Below are 24,632 nucleotides of genomic sequence, written 5' to 3' on the forward strand. Positions count from 1 at the left end.
GGAAGAACTGTGATGGTTTTTAAATACGTCCATAAATTCTTTGATACTCCTCCCTTCCAAGATGGAGCTATTTTCTCTCCCTTTAAGAGTGACCTATACTCACTGACTTGCTTTTAACAAATAAGATGCAGTAAAAGTAACAATGTGTGATAGCCAAAATTAGGTTATAGATGGCCTCCTCCTTAATCTCCTTCTCCCTTGGATCATCTCTCTGGGAGAAGCCAGCTGTCACATTAGGAGAACACTCAAACAGCCCTACGGAGCAGCCCCTGTGGAAGGTAACTGAGGCCTCCTGCCAATAGCCTTAATAACCCACAGAAAAATTAGTCAGTGAGCCCTCTTAGAAAAGATCCTCCAGCCCCACCCAGGCCCTCAGATGTGTACACTCTTGGCTGACACCTTGACTACAACTCATAAGATTCTCTGAACCACAGCCATCCATTTGAAGTTAATATCTAAGTTTGTGCATTAATCTGTTACACAGCAGTAGATAACTAATACACTGGGTAATTACAAATCTTTCCTTTTATTCATTCAGGGCCAGGTGCTCTCGTAGGCACTTGGATATAGTAATGAACAACGTGAGCATAATTTTTCTCTCAAGATAGACTAGTGGGAAAGGCAGATATTAACAAACACATGCATTTATATGTACAGATCGTGGTAAGTACTGAGAGAAAAGAGTATGCAATGAGGAGAAAAATGAGAGAGATGCAATTTAGATTTGGAGGATCTCTATAAGGATGTGGCATTTAAGCACAGCTCTAAAAGAGGGGCAGGCTTTAGCCAGCTGAAATTGTGGGAAGAGTCTTTCAGGCAGAGCAAAGAGCTTGCACCAAGGCCTTGAGTTAGGGGAAGGCATGGATGGATCAAAGAACCAAGGGGATGAGGGAGGCAATGTGACTCGAGTGTCATGAGCAGGAGGGAGATGGGATTGAGTTGAGGTTGGAAAGGGAGGCCAGAAGCAGATCATGCAGAAACTTGTGGGCCATGATGAGGAGTTTTTAGCTGAGGAAAGGCTCTGAAGGCTGAAGAATAACATGATCCAGTGTATTTTATTAAATGACCGCTCTGAAGTTCACATGGAGAATTGATTAGAAAGGGACACGAATAGAATGGGGAACCGTTAGGAGCCTCTGAATGTAGACCAGGAGGGGGAAGAAAGTGGATCAGCCTTGGTGGTGGAGATGGAGAGAAGTAAATGCATTCAAGCAATACCAAGGGGTCAGAATCACTAAGACTTTAATCCATCAAGTCTAACAGAACAAGCAAAACTTCTAATCAAGAAAATTTAGGGGACTTCCCTGGTAGACCAGTGCTTAAGATGCCACGCTTCCAATGCAGGGGGCGCAGGTTCAATCCCTGGTCAAAAAGTCAAAGTTAAATCCCATATAAATTTTTCTGTGAGTTATTACCTAATATTTTACTGCTTAATAGCCATTCTGCTTTTTCTAAAATGACTCTCCAAAAGCATACGAACTCTAATGTTAGTCAGTGTCTAGAGAAAGGAAACAGAGGAATAATTTTCTGAACTTTTCTTTTGACTAACAATGTGAATTATCAAGACTTTTATAAAACGATCCAATTACATAGCTGCAGCACCAAAGAGGTGAACTTAGGTTAAATAGAATACTATCTGGGAGGGAGTCCGTTGTTTGTCTGTTTCCATTTTATTGCCACTTGTATAGTCACGTAAAATCTTAAGTTACAGTGTTTTACCTGGCTACCACAATTATACAGATAATATGCCCGTAAGATTGCCAAGGTAAATAAGCTAAGGGTGATCCTTTGAAAAGCTAGACCTATTCTACCAGGTCAGTTCCAAAGATGTTGCAATCAAGGGGTGTGTTTTGAGTTGGATGTTTCCTGTTCTGGTTACCTAAACTGCACCACTCCTGTGTTAAATACCATGTGTCTAGGTCTACGCTAGGAAAGGCTAGAAAGGAAGAAAGGGCGAAACATACTTGACTGCATATTTAGAAAACTGAGGTCACGCTATGTAGAAGGGTTTTCTTGGACGGTAGCTGCTTCAGAACTCCTTTCTTCAATTAGAGACATTTATCCTCTAGAGCAACATTCCTCAAAGAGTGGTTCAGGAGCCGTTTGCATGCCTCAGCATCACCCGAGATGCTCATGAAAATACAAGGGCTGATTCAGTAAGTCCTAGCTGGGCCCCTTGAACCTGTGTCTTAAAGAGCATTGAGGGAAACCCAATTTATATACACTAGAATTTAAGTATCTGTACTATAGGATACACTATCATGGCTTGATAAAAACTCTAAGTATATGCAAAGTTATCTGGTTTGACAGCCAAAGGACATCAAACCGTTTCCAAAGAGAGATTTTCAGGCAGAAGTATAAATCTATTACTTTACTTTGAGGCGAGTGACAGTATTAAGCTCATATAAATCTTTCAAAATCTTCCATTCTTCATAATTTGAAAACTTGCTGTTGGCTGTCAAAACTAAATTGGTCAAAGCAACGTCAATTTTCTTTCTCCAGAGGTTTTCACATACAAAATGGTCTTCAGACTGAAAGTGAGCACAAGGACAGTTAATGTTCTGTTTTTATCTCCAGATAATGTTCTGTTTTTTGATCTAGGTGTTAGTTACAAAGCCATGTTCTCTTTATAAAAATTCTTCAAGGGAATTCCCTGGTGGTTCAGTGGTTAAGACTCTGCGCTTCCACAGCAGGGGGCATGGGTTCAATCCCAGGTCAGGGGAACTAAGATCCCACATGCTGCATGGCAAGGCCAAAAAAAAAAAAAAAAAAAAAACTTCAAGCTAAACACTTGTGATATGGAAACACTTCTCTATACAGAGTATTCTTCAAAAAAAAATTTAATTGGTCTTTAAAAAAAATTCAACCTCATTAGGAACTATATGAAACTACTTTAACAAGATATTCTTGTCTTTCAAACTAATAACCTTAGTATTGATGGCTGTTGAACTGAAATGGTCATTCTCATATACATTGTTTTTTGGAAATATAAACGGATGTAAGCCTTTTGGAAAGCATTTTGACAATCAATATTTGTCCAAAGCTTTTTAAAACAGTCATACTCATTGACCTAGTAATTCTACTTCTTGAATCTATCCCAAGGAAGTAATCTTCAGTATGAGAAAAGCTCTATTCCCAACACCCAAAATATAAACCCAACTAAATAATCACAATAGCGGAACTCTTACTGAAATCTTAGTATATCTATATGGTGATAAGTATACACTGGTTATAAACGTAAAAAGAAAAGCAAGGAAATAATTGATACAAAATTCTTGTTTTAAATTTTATTGTATAGTTGATTTACAATGCTGTGTTTAATTTCTGCTGTACAGCAAAGTGACTCAGATATACGTATACATTCTTCTCATATTCTTTTCCATTATGGTTTATCACAGGATATTGAATATAGTTCCCTGTGCTATACAGTAGGACCCTGTTGTTCATCCTATATATAATAGTTTGCATCTGATACAAAACTCTTGATGCAACTGGGAAAAGGCACAAGGGTATCCTAAGTGCCTGCTAATATTCTATTTAAGTTTGCTGCATATACAGATAGTCTGATTATCATCATTATTTAAACTGTACATAAATTTTATATACTAATATATACAAATATATGTTATATTTTTATAAAATTCATAACAAATCATATTTACCAAAAGTTTATCAACATGAAACATGCTCATGTATAATGGTGAGGTTTTTTTAAAAAAAAAGACATAAAATTAATTATAAATTATGGTATATAGATTATGTAAAAGAAGGTTGGGATCATCAATACAAAGACACAGAAATCATCTCAAAACAAAAGAAAGGAAGAATGCACCTAAACTGATATCCTTTTCATGTGATATAATTATACACCTAGAACTTTCAAGACAATCAACTGACAGTGTTACAGAACCAAACTGGGGTCTACTTGCCCAACACCCAGCAAAGCCAACCTACTGATACCAAGTTGTAGTGAAGGAAAGTAGAGCCTTTAGTGCAGGGATCTAAGCGAGGGAGTAGGAGACAGGCCTCAGATTCACTCCAACCTGGTCTTTGAGTTAGGGGGTTTTTAAAGGGGATGACCAAACAGCCTGGGATTAAACATCAGCTTGTGACATTTCTGACATTTAACTGTAGTTTCAGGAGTCAGGATGTCTATGGTTTACAATGGTCCACAACTTGGGGATGCGCTAGCTCATCTTGCCCTAGAGAAACAACCTGAGTTTGTACATTAATGATGATATCTATAACAGCAATTTTAGTCACCTGACTCTGGTTGATTAGTGTTCCATTAGCCCAGGTTTGATGTCAGAGGGGACAAGGCTGTCCTGGACACCAGCTCTAATAATAACAGCTAACACTTTTTGAGGGCTATGTACCAAGCACTGTACTAAATGCTTTTTAATGTATTAACTCATTTAATCCTGAGGGAGGTTAGTATTATGATCCTGATTTCAAGGATTAAAAAAATCCTAAGAAACAGAGAGGTTAAGTAACTCTGTGAGGTCACACAGCTAGTAAGTGACAGAGCCTGGCAGAGTTTGTGCACATAGCCAATACATTATATTGCCCTAACAATAAGCAGTTAGGAAATGTTATAGGTCACAGGATCTCATTCACAAAACAATACAGGATCATTAAAAACACAAACAAAAATCAAAACAAACAAAACCCTAGCAATAAATGTAACCAAAAAGTCACATTTTAAAAAATTTAAAACAAGACCAGATTGGAAGACTCAATAAATTAAATGGATGTCAATTCTCCAAAATAACAAAAAAATGGGGGGGGGGGCATAAAAAAAAGTGAGTAAGCTCTATCTTCCAGATAGTCCAGTCCTCCAGCCAGTCACACAGGGATGTCCCTGGAGCTTGAACTGCAAGGTGCTCCATTCACACAAAGGTAGCTCAAATCCAGCAATCTGGTTTGGCTACTTTGAGAAAAAGACAAAAGTACGTCTCAAACAGTGGCAGGCCATAGAATGAAGCGTTCTGCTCCACTGCTACCCCGGAACCAAGGCATCAGCATGACAGTCTGGTCAACATTCATTCACTAAGGTGTGGTCAGGGCAACATTTGGCCACTATTTTCCTGGTAACGATAGTAATGCAGGCTGTAATTCTCCAGCTATGCAGAAATAAAAGAGCCCTCCCTGAGTCTCAGAGTGCATAAAGGGGCTAGCAGATCAGACCACCACGATAACCTTCTGTCACACCAACAATGTTGAGCTGAAGTCAACCATAGATCTCCAATCCAGCTCTCCCTATTTACAAGGAAACTGAGGTCTAGAACGGGCTTCTCCTCCCAGGTCACAAAATTATTTTAAGCCAGAACCAGAGCACTAACTCCCCCCTCCCCCCAAGTTTTGAATATGCACATCCAAAGTACTGCAATCTATTTATACAAGGGTCCCCAACGCCTGGGCCATGGACCGGTACTGGTGCATGGCCTATTAGGAACCAGACCACACAGCAGGAGGTGAGCGGCGGGTGAGCGAGTGAAGCTTCATCTGTATTTACAGCCGCTCCCCATCGCTCGCATTACTGCCTGAGCTCCACCTCCTGTCAGCATTATGGTGAGTTGTATAATTATTTCATTATATATTACAGTGTAATAATAATAGAAACAAAGTGCACAATAAATGTAATGTGCTCGAATCATCCCAAAACAATCCCCCACCTCCCCGGTCCACGGAAAAATTGTCTTCCGAGAAACCAGTCCCTGGTAACAAAAAGGTTGGGGACCGCTGTATTTATAGATAAAACCAGCATTTCCCAATCTTCAGACATTCACCTGAATGATTTTGCCACACTATATATTATCTCTACTATTATTCACTTTATATTCTCTTTGAATATACTCCTTTCTCATACATTAACTTAGCTTCATTCTAAGCAACAATATCCATTCAGTCATGAATGAGATGTGTATTTTTTCCTAACACATCAAAATAAATATGTATCTACTGAAATTACAATGTTTGTCTCTGAACTATTCCTCAGAAAAGTAAACCATCCTTTGCCATATTTGGAAAGATCTCCCACACGTGTTCCAAGGAATTCTAATCTTTATCATGTTAATAGGTATTAGTGAGGAAAGAGTGCAAGATCAATAAACCTAGGGGATGCTAACTAAAATGAAGTTAAAGAGCTTTGAATTTTTTTAATGGTTAGACACCTCAGGAACTAAAGAGGGAATATAGTGCAATATTTCCAAAATTTATCTGACCATGAAATCCTTTTTTCTAGGCAGAATCAGTATTGAAAACATGTTCTGAGCTGTATTAATTTTCAAAAGGCACCAGTTTTTCTTTTTGAGCCCATAAATTACAAAAATAGATATTGTATATAATAATTTACCTTGTATCCCTATTAGAACACTTAGAATATTTTTATGATCGGAAAAAAGAATGGGTAGAAAATCGATATTTCCTCTTGTCATTTTCAAAACGTCATTCTCTTGGGTAAAGGAAACTCACCTTGTTTATAATGAAACCGTGCAATAATATTGGCACTCTAAAAACGTATAAATCACTTCTAATAAGTCATCCAAATCTCCTACATTATTGATTGTAGTTGATAACACACAGGCTTTTTATGAAGGCTTGTTTTTGTTGCCTTGGGGACTTCTAAGTGGAACTTCAAGAGTGACAGGTCCATAACATCACAGTGGTCTGCGGATGTGACCATGGGAAAATGTGTAACAGATTTACCACCTAGGCATTTTTTTTCTCTCTCTCTCTCCTGGTCCTTCCCTTCCCTTCCTTCTTCCTTTCTCTCTTTCCCACACTCCCCCTTTTCAAATACTTTGATATAAAAAACTAAAAAGTATTTTTCATCCTTAGGCATTTTTAAGTATTTTTGTTATCATGGGGAAAACATCCCGTAGCTACTAAACTAGTGCTTTAAAGCCAAAGTGTACAAATATTTCTTTTCTTGCATTTTCAAATAAAATTAAGAACTAGGACTTAAGACAAAGAAAATGCTGCAATACCTTATCTTCAGTATTCCTGTTAATGAAATTAAGCAGTCCATTAGTAAGGAAGAATGCTAATGTGTTAAGAACAAGATATTCCTTCATCCAACCATGCACCAAGTCACAGATCATGTTGAGTATATTACTCTTAAATACTTACTTTTTTCCCAACAACAAAGTCTCAATGTATTCTTCCTCTACATCTTACAGGGGTTATCAAGTTATCAAGTAAATTTTTATTCTGTAGAATGCTTTTTATGTTCTCATTCAAAAATATTTATTAACTAGAAAGTTGTGTTCTTCTAAGGTTCCTCACCAAACACTGGAGGCCAGGAAAACATTCAGAAAAATGAGTCAGCTCTTGCAAGTGTCCACATTAAACACTAATGCACTGCAACAGAATCATCCTGAGTAAGCTGAATTCTCGCGAATATCTAAGGCAGCTACAAACAGACTAAAGATTGTGTTTTCTCCTCTCTCTGGTTCTAGAGTCAATTGTGCACTGCACTGTATTCATAATAAAGAAATAGTGTTTCACTCTTTCAGTAAGGGAGATGAACAAGAGTTCAACTTGTATAAATGTAATTTAAAATGTGTCTCCTACCTTATATGAGTGAGAATTTTTAAAATACACAAGCATCAAGAAAAAAAGATAAAATAGAGGTAATATATAAATGTTTGATCCTTTAGGGAAATATTCCCCAAAGGGCTGTGTTATTATAGCAAACTTCTAAGCCACAGGTTTCAAATGATTCAATTGTCCAAATATTCATTTTCGTGTATGTTTAAACATTACAAAGTATCTACTAAATAAAGTTAGGTTTTAATTACTGCAATTCATCTATTTTTTAAAATCATTTACTCCCTACTTGGCTCCCAAAATTCTACTTAAAGTAATGGAAGATTTAGCTGGTTCATAGAGTTGAAAACTTAAATGTCACAGTTGGACCCAAATACAATCTGTTCCTGCCTCTTCAGTTTGTGTCCAGCTGCTCTCTGAATTGCAAATGTGGGTATTTTGCAGAAAGGCATGTATGATAATGTTAGATACATTCCAGACATTCTTGAAGTACTGTTTTTATAGGTGAATATGCCTTGCAAGACCCTCTGTCCTAGGTGAGATTTTTTTCTAGTTACCTATTTAATGATCATGATCTCTCTCTCCTGCTATATCCCTTTCATATTCTGTTGGCAAAAAGTTCGCCCTCCAAAGCAAAAATCCCAGATGAAAGATCTTCAGAGCCCTTCCATAATCACCTAGGCAAGGAGGACCTCATCAACATATCTTCAAAGTTTACAAAAACACCTTGTATTAGGGTCTCTTGGAGTCAATTCTACACACAGCATATGCTAGGTCAAGCATGGCAAGTAAGTTTCCATCTCTTGTGCCATCACTAGTAGATTGTGGTGAGTCCTTGAAGGAAGGAATGGTGCTGTGGATTAGAAACGTCTATAATGAGAATAGAAAGACAAAAAGGGGTAGGTGATGTATCTCCCATTCCCCCCATTTGCATCTGAGTTTATGCTAATCTTTCTTGCCTATGCCCATTCCTACCCCATCTCCCATAAAAGAGATGCAGATTTTCTGACTGACTTTACATCCCCACAGAGCAGCAGGTGCAATAATGCCACTTCCCTTGTTGGTTTACCATAGGCTTATCTAAGATAAATATAAAGCATTTAGCATAATCCCTGGCACATAGTTTATACTCCATCAATGTTTTTTTCGTGTTATTCACTCTACTCTCCACTTTATCCATTCATAGGTTCAGCTTAAGCAGGAAAACTGATTGGTTGGGTGCTTGTGAACAGAATAAGACAGAGTATAAGGAAGTATTTGATCATTTAAACTTCACAGAAGCTATTATAAATACCCTTGGTAGTTGCAGAAGTGGTAAACTACTCCACATAAAATAGAAAATTAAAATAAGTGCCGATAAGCTCCAATCAGAAATACTGTGAAGAATTTTCTACTTCCTGCTTTTTGGACCCGCTTCCTGGGCACCCAGGGATGGGTGGTGGGTAGCTGAACTAAGTATACCATCATTGCTCAGAGAAGTTTTACCTTTATCCTTTATTGAAATGTGGCGGCTTTGCCCTTTTGTGCTTTAAGGGATGGGGTGAAGTGTTAAGGAGTGGGCCCCTGGTCAGCACTGGGGAGGAAGAGATGCTGTAATTCAGTGGTCAGCAGCACACACTCTCCGCCACAGCACTTATGAGCTCTGGGGCCTTGGGAAAATTATATAACTTCTCTCGGTGTCCTTATTTGTACCATAGGGAAAATAATTCACTAAAAGCACTTTGCACATTGCCTGGCACCATGGTTAGTGCTTACTAAATGTTAGCTATTGAGGTTGTTGATTTACTGAGAAATGGAAAGAAAGGGGGAAAGAGAAGAAGGGAAGCTCTGCTTGGCATTGCTCTCTCAATCCTTTTAGACCAGTGGCCTGCTGGATTCCTGGGTTTGTGGATTCAGGGCTCAGGGACAGCTATCCTAAGAAGGGCGGGAGGCAGTTTTGCAGAGCAGAGAGAAGTTGTATAAGAAGGAAGCTCCCAAGAGAGAGCCTTAATTTGAATTATAGGAAAGCTTTTATCGTTATTATGGATGGAAGTGGGGGAAAAAGACATTAGCATTTGCCCAAGCTTAAAATGCCACTATAATTAACACATTAGTTCAGGGATCATAGGATTGATACTGGTTTTGCAAGACAAATGATTTCCTCAAACTCCTAAAAACAAAAAGAGTGTCCCACTAATCACTACAGAGCAATGTAGGGATCACCTGGACAGAACTGAACACTTCCTAATAAATAGAGCTTTTATAAAGCAGCAGAGATCTCAGGCATCTTTCTGTAAAAGTGAATGCTTGGGCAGATGTGTAAAACAGTAGAACCAATCCTCCAACCCTCCTGCACAAATCTCATCTCAGAAAAATACAGGAAAAAATGTCAACTGCAAAAGCACATTTTGTCAATATCCAAAGAGAGAAAACTAACCCTTTAAAAACAGCAAGGGAGGCACACAGCGCGGCCCGCGAGCTGAGGCGTCAGCACAGCCATTTCTCACGAGGCACTCTGATCTGAAGTGCCAGGTATGAGGCCTCTGCATGAAGCACCCTGTGAACAAGTGAAACTAGATGAAGCACAAAGAAAAAGGAAAAAAAGGCAAGCTACAAACCCTTTGAAAAAAACGCCTCTGCATCTCTAGCTCTTGCAGAGGTTGGCGTCTGTAGTGGAGTATCCTACTGCAGGGGGACCTTCAAGATGCCGGAGGCGTAACACGTAGAGATCACCTTCTTCCCCACAAATACATCAAAAATACATCTACATCTGGAAAAACTCCTACAGAACACCTACTGAACACTGGCAGAAGACCTCAGACTTCCCAAAAGGCAAGAAAATCCCCACGTACCTGGGTGTGTGGCTGACAGGGTCTTGGTGCTCTGGCTTGGTGTCAGGCCCGAGCCTCTGAGGTGGGAGAGCCGAGTTCAGAACACTGGACCAGCAGATACCTCCTGGCACCATGTAATATCAATCAGCGAGAGCTCTCCCAGAGATCTCCGTCTCAATACTAAGACCCAGCTCCACCCAATGGCCAGCAAGCTCCAGTGCTGGACACACCATGCCAAACAACTAGCAAGACAGGAACACAACCCCACCCATTAGTAGAGAAGCTGCCTAAAATCATACTAAGTTCACAGACACACTAAAACACACCGCCGGACACGGTCCTTCCCAGTAGAAAAACAACTTCCAGCCCCACTCCCAAGAACACAGGCACCAGGCCCCTCCACCAGAAAGCCTGCACTACTCACTGAACCAACCTCACACACTGGGGGCAGACACGAAAAATAATGGGAGCTACAAACCTGCACCCTCAGAAAAGGAGACCCCAAACACAGTAAGTTAAACAAAATGAGAAGACACAGAAATATGCAGCAGATGGAGGAGCAAGGTAAAAACCTACCAGACCAAACAGATGAAGAAAAAAATAGGCAGTCTACCTGAAAAAGAATTCAGAGTAATGATAGTAGAGATGATCCAAAATCTTGGAAATAGAATGGAAAAAATACAAGACACGTTTAACAAAGATCTAGAAGAACTAAAGAGCAAACAATGATGAACACAATAAATGAAATTAAAAATACTCTAGAAGGAATGAATAGCAGAATACCTGAGGCAGAAGAACGGATAAATGACCTGCAAGATTAAATAGTGGAACTAACTACCACAGAGCAGAATAAAGAAAAAAGAATGAAAAGACTTGAGGACGGTCTCAGAGACCTCTGGGACAACATTAAACACACCAACATTCACATTATAGGTGTCCCAGAAGAAGAAGAGAAAAAGAAAGGGTCTGAGAAAATATTTGAAGAGATTATAGTTGAAAACTTCCCTAACATGGGAAAGGAAATAGCCAATCAAGTTGAGGAAGCGAAGAGAGTCCCATACAGGATAAATCCAAGAAGAAACACACCAAGATACATATTAACAAACTATCAAAATTTAAATACAAAGAAAAAATATTAAAGGCAGCAAGGGAAAAGCAACAAATAACATACAAGGGAATCCCCATAAGATTAACAGCTGATCTTTCAGCAGAAACTCTGCAAGCCAAAATGGAATGGAAGGACATATTTAGAGTGATGAAAGGGAAAAACCTACAACCAAGATTACTCTACCCAGCAAGGATCTCATTCTGATACGATGGAGAAACTAAAACCTTTACAGACAATCAGAAGTTAAGAGAATTCAGCACCACCAAACCAGCTTTAAAACAAATGCTAAAGGAACTTCTCTAGGCAGGAAACACAAGAGAAGGAAAAGACCTACAATAACAAACCCAAAACAATTAAGAAAATGGTAATAGGAACATACATATCAATAATTACTTTAAATGTAAATGGATTAAACGCTCCAACCAAAAGACATAGACTGGCTGAAGGGATGCAAAAACAAGACACATACAAATGCAGTCTAAAAGAGACCCACTTCAGACCTAGGAACACATACAGACTGAAAGTGAGGGCATGGAAAAAGATTTTCCATGCAAATGGAAATCAAAAGAAAGCTGGAGTAGCAATTCTCATATCAGACAAAATAGTCTTTAAAATAAAGACTATAATAAGAAACAAAGAAGGACACTACATAATGATAAAGGGATCAATCCAAGAGGAAGATATAACAATTTATATCAAGGGTAAACATTTATGCACCCAACATAGGAGCACTTCAGTACATAAGGCAAATGCTAACAGCCATAAAGGGGGAAATCGACAGTAACATAATCATAGTAGGGGACTTTAGCACCCCACTGTCACCAATGGACAGATCATCCAAAATGAAAATAAATAAGGAAATACAAGCTTTTTTTTTTTTTTTTTCCTGCGGTACGCGGGCCTCTCACTGCTGTGGCCTCTCCCGTTGCGGATCACAGGCTCCGGACGCGCAGGCTCAGCAGCCATGGCTCATGGGCCCAGCCACTCCGCGGCATGTGGGATCTTCCCGGACTGGGGCACGAAGCCATGTACCCTGCATCGGCAGGTGGACTCTCAACCACTGCGCCACCAGGGAAGCCCAGGAAACACAAGCTTTAAATGACACATTAGACAAGATGGATTTAACTGATATTTACAGGACATTCCATTCAAAACCAACAGAATACACTTTCTTCTCAAGTGCTCATGGAACATTCTTCAGCGCAGATCATATCTTGGGCAGATTATATCTTGGGTCACAAATCAAGCCTTGGTAAATTTAAGAAGATTGAAATCGTATCAAGTATCTTTTCTGACCACAATGCTATGAGACTAGATATCAATTACAGGAAAAAGTCTGTAAAAAATACAAACACATGGAGGCTAAACAATACACTACTAAATAGCCAAGAGATCACTAAAGAAATCAAAGAGGAAATCAAAAAATACCTAGAAACAAATGACAATGAAAACGTGGCAACCAAAACCTATGGGATGCAGCAAAAGCAGTTCTAAGAGGGAAGTTTACAGCAATACAATCCTACCTCAAGAAACAAGAAACATCTCAAATAAACAATCTAACCTTACACCTAAAGCAATTAGAGAAAGAAGAACAAAAAACCCTCAAAGTTAGCAGAAGGAAAGAAATCATAAAGATCACATCAGAAATAAATGAAAAAGAAATGAAGAAAACAATAGCAAAGATCAGTAAAAGTAAAATCTGGTTCTTTGAGAAGATAAACAAAATTGATAAACCATTAGCCAGACTCATCAAGAAGAAAAGGGAGAAGACTCAAATCGACAAAATTGGAAATGAAAAAGGAGAAGTGACAACTGACACTACAGTAATACAAAGGATCATGAGAGATTACTATAAGCAGCTATATGCCAATAAAATGGACAACCTGGAAGAAATGGACAAATTCTTAGAAAAACACGACCTTCTGAGACTGAATCAGGAAGAAATAGAAAATATAAACAGACCAATCACAAGCACTTAAATTGAAACTGATTAAAAATCTTCTAGCAAACAAAATCCCAGGATCAGATGGATTCACAGATGATTTCTATCAACCATTTAGAGAAGAGCTAACGCCTATCCTTCTGAAACTCTTCCAAAAAAATTGCAGAGGAAGGAACACTCCCAAACTCATTCTACGAGGCCACTATCATCCTGATACCAAAACCAAAGATGTCAAAAAAAAGAAAACTACAGGCCCATATCACTGACGAACACAGATGTAAAAATACTCAACAAAATACTAGCAAACAAAATCCAACAGCACATTAAAAGGATCATACACCATGATCAAGTGGGGTTTATCCCAGGAATGCAAGGATTCTTCAATATATGCAAATCAATCAATGTGACAAACCATATTAACAAACTGAAGGAGAAAAAACATGATCATTTCAATAGATGCAGAAAAAGCTTTTGATAAAATTCAACACCCACTTATGATGAAAAGAAATTAGACACAGACTGAATTTACCTCAACATCATAAAGGCCATATATGACAAACCCACAGCCAACATCATTTTCAGTGGGGAAAAACTGAAACCATTTCCTCTAAGATCAGGAAAAAGACAAGGTTGCCCACTCCCACCACTATTATTCAAGATAGTTTTGGAAGTTTTAGCCACAGTAATCAGAGAAGAAAAAGAAATAAAAGGAATCCAAGTCAGAAAAGAAGAAGTAAAACTATCACTGTTTGCAGATGACATGATACTATACATAGAGAATCCTAAAGATGCTACCAGAAAACTACTAGAGCTAATCAATGAATTTGGTAAAGTAGCTGGTACAAAATTAATGCACAGAAATCTTTTGCATTCCTATATACTAACGACGAAAAATCTGAAAGAGAAATTAAGGAAACACGCCCACTTACCACTGCAACAAAAAGAATAAAATACCTAGGAATAAACCTACCTAAGGAGACAAAACACCTGTATGCAGAAAACTATAAGACAATGATGAAAGAAATTAAAGATGATACAAACAGATGGAGAGATATACCATGTTCTTGGATTGGAAGAATCAACATCGTGAAAATGACTATACTAACCAAAGCAAGCTACGGATTCAATGCAATCCTTATCAAACTGCCAATGGCATTTTTTACAGATCTAGAACAAAAAAAATTCACAATTTGTATGGAAACACAAAAGACCCCGAATAGCCCAAGCAATCTTGAGAAAGAAAAATGGATCTGGAGGAATCAGGCTCCTGGACTTCAGACTATACTACAAAGCTACAGTAATCAAGACAGTATGATAATGGCACAGAAACAGAGATCAATGGAACAGGATAGAAAGCCCAGAGATAAACCCTTGTACATATGGTCACCTTACCTTTGAGAAAGGAGGCAAGAATATACAATGGAGAAAAGACAGCCTCTTCAATAAGTGGTGCTGGGAAAACTGGACAGCTACATGTAAAAGAATGAAATTAGAGCACTCTCTAACACCATACACAAAAATAAACTCAAAATGGATTAAAGGCCTAAATGTAAGACCAGACACTGTAAAACTCTTAGTGGAAAACAGGCAGAACACTCTATGACATATACCACAGCAACATCCTATTTGACCCACCTCCTAGAGAAAGGGAAATAGAAACAAATATGAACAAATGGGACCTAATGAAACTTAAAAGCTTTTGCACAGCAAAGGTAACCATAAACAAGACAAAAAGACAACCCTCAGAATGGGAGAAAATATTTGCAAATGAAGCAACTGACAAAGGATTAATCTCCAAAATATACAAGCAGCTCATGCAGCTCAATATCAAAAATACAAACAACCCATTCCAAAAATGGGCAGAAGACCTAGACATTTCTCCAAAGAAGATATACAGATTGCCAACAAACACATGAAAGGATGCTCAACATCACTAATCATTAGAGAAATGCAAATCAGAACTACAATGAGGTATCACCTCACACTGGTCAGAATGGCCATCATCAAAAAATCTACAAACAATAAATGCTGGAAGGGTGTGGAGAAAAGGGAACCCTCCTGCACTGTTGGTGGGAATGTAAATTGATACAGCCACTATGGAGAATGGTTTGGAGGTTCCTTAAAAAACTAAAAATAGAACTACCATATGACCTAGCAATCCCACTATGGGCATACACCCTGAGAAAACCATAATTCAAAAAGAGACATGTACCACAATGTTCATTGCAGCACTATTTACAATAGTCAGGACATGGAAGCAACCTAAGTGTCCATTGACAGATGAATGGATAAAGAAGATGTGGCACATATATACAAGGAATATTATTCAGCCATAAAAAGAAACGAAATTGAACTATTTGTAGATGAGTGGACATAGAGTCTGTCATACAGAGTGAAGTGAGGAAGAGAAAAACAAATACCATATGCTAACACATATTTATGGAATCTAAAAAAAAAAGGGTTCTGATGAACCTAGGGACAGGACAGGAATAAAGACGCAGACGTAGAGAATGGACTTGTGGACACGGTAAGGGGGAAGGGTAAGCTGGGACGAAGTGAGAGAGTAGCATTGACATATATACACTACCAAATGTAAAATAGATAGCTAGTGGGAAGCAGCTGCATGGCACAGGAGAGCAGCTCGGTGCTTTGTGACCACCTAGAGGAGTGGGATAGGGAGGGTGGCAGGGAGACGCAAGAGGGAGGGGATATAGGGATATATGTATAAATATAGCTGATTCACTTTGTTATACAGCAGAAACTAACACAACGTTGTAAAGCAATTATACTCCAATAAAGATGTTAAAAAAAATAGCAAGAGAAAATTTTTAATAAATAGAATGTACTGAATTTTTTTAACTGTATTTTTTAGTCTTTCCTAAGGCCAGTCCTTGGCGAGGGTTAAAATATTTGATTTGGGGTTTAAAGCTGACTGGTCTGTCATCTGGGCCAAAAAGAGAGACCTTTGGACTTGCTTTGATAATCACGGACTTACGAACACTTCATAAAATGGGCACTTCTAGCACCACACCTTCAAGTCCAAGTGACTGTGCAACATATAAGAACCTAAAGGAGTCTGTAAACAGGATCTCCAAAATTATGTGAGTCCAGGCAAAACCTCACCTAGAGGATGGCCTCTTCCTCAAGAGGAAGATATATTTTATTTCTATTCCTTTGTGGCATTTTTTTTTAATGTTCAATTTGGAAAACAAAATTTTAAATGGGATGCCAGCCAGGAAAAGGAAAACAAAACTAAATAATACTTTTTCTTTTGACAGTTTGTTTGGCTATAAGAAAAAGTTTAATCCATAGGTAGAACACTCAGTAAGAAGTGACTGCTATGAAAGCTTAAATTCAATTTATATAGTTTAGAGTGAATTACACTTCAGACAATTTACACTGTCAGCGGATCTTTTAAAATCCCTGCAGCATTAGTGTAATAGGATCAGAGATGAAGACAAATCATTAACACAACAGGACAGTTTTGAGAAGTGTATGCTGTTCTTTCAGCTACTAAAATTTCACAAAATTTTTACTTCTTAGCAACTGACACTTTTACACTAATTCGCAATTGAGAGAAAAAGAATTCGTATTCAATTCTCAGTGCTCACATTCAATATCTTCAAAATGTACTTGCTTTTTCAACTTAAGTGTCCAACGATAGATGAACAGATAAAAGATGTGCGATATATATATGCATATACACACACACACACACAAAATGGAATATTACTCAGCAATAACAAAAATGAAATATTGCCATTTGTGACAATCAAAATGGATCTAGAGGGTATTACGCTAAATGAAATAAATCAGAAAGAAAGAAAGAGAAAAGCGAAGTATGATCTCGTTTATATATGGAATCTAAAAAGCAAAACAAACAAACAAACAAAACAAACACAGACTCAGAGAGAGAGAGAACAAATGGATGGTTGCCAGAGGGGACGGGAGTGGTGGGGAGAAATAGGTGAAGAGGATTATGAAATACAAACCTCCAGTTAGAAAACAAATAAGCCACAGGATGTAATATACAGCATAAGGAATATGGTCAATAATATTGTAATAACTCTGTATGGAGACAGATGGTTAATATGTCTGTCATCATTTCATAATGTATGCAAATGTCAAATCACTGTTGTATACCTGAAACTAACATAAAATTGTATGTCAACTATACTTCAATTTTCAAAAATGTACTTGCTTTTCTTCTGTTACATTAAATGAATGAATCTTACTGCAGAAATGTCTTAGGCAAATTTTATAGCTCTTTTAATATATAATCTATTATTTCATAGGAAGATACACAAAACAACTTGACATCAGAAAGTCATATTAAAAAAATTGCTGCTGGGCTTGCCTGGTGGTGCAGTGGTTAAGAATTTGCCTGCCAATGCAGAGGACATGGGTTCGAACCCTGGTCCAGGAAGATCCCGCATGCTGCGGAGCTACCGAGCCTGTGCTCTACAGCGCACGAGCCACAACTACTGAGCCCACGAGCCACAACTACTGAAGCCCATGCACCTAGAGCCCGTGCTCCACAAGACAAGTCACTGCAATGAGAAGCCCACGCACCACAACGAAGAGTAGCCCCCGCTCACCATAACTAGAGAAAGCCCGCACGCAGCAACGAAGACCCAATGCAGCCATAAATAAATAAATTTATTTTTAAAATTGCTGTTTATACAATCAAATCTCATTTCTTGTTAGATCAAGCACTGTAGCTTTTTGTTTTCCTATAAAACGAACAGCCTTATTCATTGAATGTGACTTTCATACCTTTAGGCCTTCTTAAACTACAGCAAAGTTTTAATTATAGTTTTAGTTTCCTTTGTGACCAATACTTACTAACCTGAAATGCAAGGAGCAGGCCAGGCCTGAGACTAATTTTGGCTTGAACTTCAACAGACAGTGAAGTTGGTATTATCCTCAGAAAGCAATCCTGCTTCATTTCTCCTCCCACCTCGCCCTCCCCAGTTAAGAGCTTTGAACCTCTGTTTCAGGAGTTCACAGTCAAGTAGCAGATTCTCTCTGGTCATAGCTTCCTCTTTTCAAACTTTGATGATTTCCTTTACTTCAATGCACCTCACTCGGGTTATTCAGCTCCTAATTTCTTTAAGATCTGTTGTCTGAATTCTCAGAAACCTTCTCTGTTCTAGATATTGGCCTGTAGGACGCACACCTGTCTTCTCTGAGGCATCAGACAGAGTGGATGTGAAGCTCTGAGCCAGAATACGCTTAAAGCTTCCTGTACTTGGAATGGAAGATAACCTGTTGTTACCCAGAGAGCCATTTTGGAGGGAAACAAACAATACCCTGGTTAGGAGATACAACCTCTTCAGAATGGCCATTCCTGCTCTCAAATCTAAATGAAGGCTGTCCTTTCTTTTCTTTCATAGCATTGATCCCAAGTTGTAAATATCAAAGTGTGTGTGCTTATTTGAATGTCTGTTTTCCTTTCTGGACAGTAAGCTTTCCCCCATTACACAGTAAGCTTTCCCCCATTACACAGTAAGCTGTGTGAGGGCAGGAACTGTTTATTTTGTTCAGAGGATGCACTCAGAGGTTAACCCAGCCTTTTACACAAGTACTTGTTGAATGGATGAATGAATGGCAGATTGAAAGGAAGAAATGTCTGTGGCTGGTCAATTCAAGCACAATGAGTACACCAGGTAAAGTACCTTGCTCAGGGAAGAATGAAAACATGTTTTTCCATGTTCTGGGTCAACTGGAGAGATCTGTGTCTGAGGATGCATGCAGGGATGTGTTCATTGGTGGGATGAGGGCAGCAACTTCTGTGTATGTCTCTTTAGGTTGGATGCGTATCTATATGCATATAGGTACTGGAAGTGAAGAGACTGCTGTGAGACCAGCTGCAGAGTGAAATGTGTATGGATGACAAAGGTCAAGAGGGTAAGTTCTGAACACTCACTCTACTCTGGATGTGCCACGCATTGTGCTAGGGCACTAGCAGTAACACGATCCCGCGTCCCCTGCATCGGCCGGCGGACTCTCAACCACTGCGCCACCAGGGAAGCCCCCTATATTACTTTGGAAGAACTTATTTTTGCCTGGGCCTAGCCCCAAATATCAAAAGACTAGTTGTGTATATAATCACAAAAAGAGAATTAAGGTACTAATTCAGATAATTTAGGCAATCTCCTTCCCTTCCCTTGATGAAAAGGAAAGAATTACTTTCAAAGAGATGATTTTTTTTTTTTTTTTTTTTTTTTTTTTTTTTGCGGTACGCAGGCCTCTCACTGTCATGGCCTCTCCCATTGCGGAGCACAGGCTCCGGACGTGCAGGCTCAGCGGCCATGGCTCACGGGCCCAGCCGCTCCGCGGCATGTGGGATCTTCCCGAACCGGGGCACGAACCCACGTCCCCTACATCGGCAGGCGGACTCTCAACCACTGGGCCACCAGGGAAGCCCCCAAAGAGATGATTTTTATTGCCTACTTATATTGATTAACTTAATTAGATAATTTCTCAAGGGTATATACCTAATATTGGCTGTAATCACAGTCTAGCTATTGAGGTGATATTAGTGAATATTACCCAGACACAGAATTCATCTGGTTTTCTTCCAAAATAAGTTTCCAATTTTTAAAGTTTGAGATGTTTATAAGAAGAATTGAAGCACATTTATTTGGGAGAAATGAATGCAAACCCGCCTGGAAGCAGGGAGCCAATGTGGGGACCTTGCAGAGGGGAGGAGGACCAGGAGGGAAACATTTCCAGTAAAAAATGGAAAGAAAAAGAACAAGCATCTTTGTGAGGAAAGAAGCTGTTCTTCGACAGGCATAAGGACTCAGCTTGTCCTACCAGATACTATCTATAGCTATGGGGTCCCTTGACCCGGCATCAGCTTATCCAGGGTACCACTGGGACCCTGTCCTGCAAAAACTGCTAGTGCCGGGCTTCCCTGGTGGCGCAGTGGTTGAGAGTCCGCCGGCCGATGCAGGGGACACGTGTTCGTGCCCCGGTCTGGGAAGATCCCACATGCCGTGGAGCGGCTGGGCCCGTGAGCCATGGCCGCTGAGCCTGCGCGTCCGGAGCCTGTGCTCTGCAACGGGAGAGGCCACGACAATGAGAGGCCCGCGTACCACAAAAAAAAAAAAAAAAAAAAAAAAAAGTAATATATACTCAACTTATTATTATGCCCTCTAAACATTTTATGCACAACAACTAATCATATAATCATTAGAAATAAACTTGGGCAACATAACTGTACGTAATAATAGTAACTATTGTTTTTAATATGTGCCAGATATTTTGTTTGTATGGATTACTATATTACTTAAACTGCAAAGGAACCAACTTAGTAAAAACTCCTTTTTGCTAAGGCTTAGGCAACTTAACTTACCTACTATGACCTTGAAGCCAGACTTTCTTTATCCCAAGGCCAATGATATTGAGGGGGAGAAAAAGAACACAAAGAGTCATATGGCTGGAGTTCCAGTTTGGGCTAAGAAATATAGAGGTTAGGGATAGAGGTTTGGGGATCAGACAGACCTAGATTAAAATCTTTGCCATTTATCACTACTGTGATCTGTAATTTACTCAACCTCTCTGTGCTGTGTGGGGTTATTATTCGCAAGCAATAGAAACTGAGTATGGTCAATTTAAGCAGGAAAATAATTTATTGGAAAACAATCAGTCACACGAGGAGTCAACAGGACGGCTGGCAGCAGCAAACTCAGTCAAGGTCACGCCTAACCAAGATGGTAAGGATGCCTCAACCAGCAGCCACTTACACTGTGGGACCCTTCACACCACCATCCCCAGATGCTGTGTAGTCTTTTAAGAAAGACTCCACATTCCTTAACCAAATATCAGTTTGCTCATCTGTAAACTGGGCCTACTAAGTGTAGTACCCCCCTCATGGGTTTCTTGTGAGCATTAAATGATATATGCATAAATCATTCAGCACAGTGCCTCACTGACTAAGCACTGGGTAAATTTCAGCTGGCCTCACTAATTTTTGTGCCTTTGAGTAAGTCACATAGCTTTTCTGTGCCCACAAGCTCATTACTGAAGACAGATGATTCCAATTATACTGTATTAGTCAGTATAAGCTAACTGCCCAAACAATCGGTCCCTCAAATCTCACTGGATTATTTCTCTTGCACTTCATTGTCCACTGAAGGTCGCTGGGATTGGAATGAGGTCCCTACTCCATGCAGGCATTCAGAGACCCGGTCAACTTCTATCTAGTGGTTCTGCCATACACCAGGGCCTTGCATCTTGTTGGCAGAAAAGGGAAGACAGAGAGCACAGAGGATCAGGGTCTTTTAGGGACCAGGCTTGGAAGTGGCACACATCACATCCTCCCGTTTTCCACTGGCCAGAATACAGTCACACGGGCTTTACCTGACCACAAGAAGTCTGGGACACACCATCCAGCTATGTGTTAAAGCAGAAATGCAAACAGCATTTGGTGAAACATGAGTCTCCATCACACCTACCTAACATCCTCGGGGGTTGCTAATAAGAACACATGCGAGTGCAACTGGGAAAGCTCTGTGGAAAGCAGCCAACAAGCTACAGATGACGCTGGTGTTGATGATTAAACCAGGGAGTCCCTGTGTTATTTTCTGAAGTGCTAAAAAATACAGCAATTCCGGGGGTGTGAGAAGAAACTAAAATATAATCAGAATGTCCATCTTCCTGTAGAAGAGATGCCTGGACTCATAAGGCTTTATCTCTCCACCTGTATCTTCAAAAATGAGGAACACTAGGTAAGTAATCTCCTTTCTTTGTCCATTAGTCCAGTTCACAATGGGAATGCAGTGGAAATATTTGTTTGGAGAAAAAACAGGGGAAGAATAAAAGGGTAGAAAGCCATGCCGTTGAGGAGTGTTAACTGTCGGAGAAGAAGGCAGCCTGAGGCTGTCACTTGGTGGCCACCAGCCTCCACAGCAGTAATTTATCCCCACATGAAGACGCTGGGGAGTTAATCACAGTACTGACACATGTAACAGCTCCAAGCACTAGACTCAGCACAAAATTTACGCTTATAAAATGAAAATAATTAGGTGCATATTTGAAATGCACCACTAAAAAGGGAGGGCAGTCCTTAGGACCACAACCACAACCGTGGACCTCTTTTCATGGCCAAGGTCAGGTTAATGCCATGCTTCTAATTTACTGAACCAACTGGGTGAGGGTGTAGAAGGCAGATGTATCCAAAGGCACTGTGTTATTTGTACCAGACAGATGCTTTTTTCACTGTTTTGAATATCCGTAATGGCCTGTCCAGAATGACAGAGAGCAAACACAGTTTGCACAGGCTCTGCTACGTGAATGTTAGCGCTTTAGAAACGCTCTAAGATGTGGCCAACTTCGGCTTAGTAGGGGATCCAGGCCAGATCTGATTCATCCTGCTGCCTTCCTTCCAGGAATTAGCCCCTTTGTTGCCCATTCCTTTGACCCAAGGAAGATTCAACCAAAGGGAACATGGTTGGTACCCTGCAAGCAGACTGTGCTTTTAAACGAGCTCCCCCCTTATGGTATTTACTTAAAAGAGTAGTCAAGTAATTAGCTAGCAGAGCGCAATCAAACTGATCAGTCAGGCCATTCTTAGACTAGTGCAAACCTTCAGAGAGGATTTAATGACAGTTCTAAAGAACTGAACTAGGGGCTTCCAGTGCAGAGAAATAGGGACTGAGGCAGCAATGCAAGGGAGGATAGCAAACAGTGCTTAGAAAAAAAATCTTTTCATTAAAATATACAAACAGTGAAAAGAATTGTCCACATAATCAAGGCGATTCTTCATTTCCTTGTGCAATGTAGATTCCTGGCAGAGTGTGAGGGAAACTGAACTACACTGTCTCAGCTTTTCAAGTTAAGAAAATAAAATAATTATTTGTTTCCCAAATCTTCAACTTCTACTTCTGAAGGCTAAACTTAAGTTTTAAGAATCATGCACCAAAAGAAGTTACAGGTAAACCTACATTTTTTTAGTCTTGTATTCTGGATTCTTATTTATTTTCATTTTCCTAAGCTACTGTGGAAATAAAATGTAAAGGACTAGTAAGAAACACAGCTCTGTTGATTACAAGCCCAGTTTATCAACGACACGCTAACACCTGTGTGCCTCAATTTTAACAACAGTGTGCCTCAATTTTTACATTTAATATACTTTTCATCGTGAAAAGTTGACAAGTACTAATACTAATTGTTCTCCATTTTAGGAACTTCAAGTGGAAAGAGAACTGGAAAAAAATTTTTATTAGCAGAAAGTGATTGATTATAAGTGGAACTTCCCACTTCGTCTTCATATTGTGACTGACAACCACCTGACAGGGTAATAGTGATACAATGTGGTCAGAGAAGACGGGGGGTTAGAAGGTGCAGTTTCCTTTTTCTAGTGTTGATTTGATTTCAGTGCTGACACAATCCTAGAGCTTACTACCCATGGGAAGCACAGACAACAGGAGTGGTTATAGTGATGATTAAGACTCCGAGAAACTGACAAATAGCCATCAATTATTTTATACTGGGTAACAAATGTGTTTTTCTTTCTGAATCCCTGATATTCATGAGGAAACAATACAAACAACAGAATGATGTATCAATGTATCCACATGGTGCCTTACACAAAATGTGTAAATACAATTCTAATATGTCCTGTAATTAGTTGAAATCTGAAATGCCCTCTTTTGTTTCTCCTATTATTTGTTACTGTGTCATTTGAGAATAACTGGAGAACCAGATAAATTCTTAGGTTTGTTCATTCATGAAATAATATTTAAGGCATAAGTACCTGCTCATCGTAAGAAGAATCAAGTTATTTACCTACCCTGTGAGGAGATGCAATATGTTAAAATGCATGTATACAACCCCTGGAAAGAGGTTTTCTTAGGAACTGAAATTGTGAAGGCTCACACAATCTCACTTCATGGTTTAAAAAAAAAAATGGTGAAGCAGTTATAATTATGCCATAAAGTTTTACAACCACTTTTTTTAGTTTTCAGTTCTTACTTCAGGAGGTAGAATAGAAAGAAGTGAATAACGCGTCGTCAAAAAGACTGTTCCCATCACAGAAGAAATTATAGTGTAATTCAAAGTAAAAAGGTAGAGCAATTGGGCTTTTCCAAGAGTTGACCAGGGTTAGAGTTGATTCCTTTACTTTCAAATCCCAGTCTCACTCTGCATCAGCCTTTCCAAGGATTCGTGGTGAAGGTATCTAAACACGAACGTAACAGGGCCAAGACACGAA

General features: G+C 39.3%; 1 long non-coding RNA gene across 2 annotated transcripts in view; it reads right to left on the bottom strand.

Moving 5' to 3' along the window:
• LOC141278271 (uncharacterized) overlaps positions 1-24,632 on the bottom strand; it is a 123,854-nt gene that overhangs the window by 98,432 nt on the left and 790 nt on the right. Inside the window, exon 3 of one of the 2 annotated variants that reach the window (XR_012330661.1) lies at positions 20,582-24,599. The exons of the other annotated variant lie outside the window; for it this stretch is intronic. This is a non-coding gene — a long non-coding RNA (uncharacterized lncRNA). Of the gene's footprint in view, positions 1-20,581; positions 24,600-24,632 lie in introns of those variants that run through there. 2 annotated transcript variants of the gene reach the window in all.

This window comes from Tursiops truncatus, chromosome 3 (assembly GCF_011762595.2).
Source record: "Tursiops truncatus isolate mTurTru1 chromosome 3, mTurTru1.mat.Y, whole genome shotgun sequence".
Classification (NCBI taxonomy): domain Eukaryota; kingdom Metazoa; phylum Chordata; class Mammalia; order Artiodactyla; family Delphinidae; genus Tursiops; species Tursiops truncatus.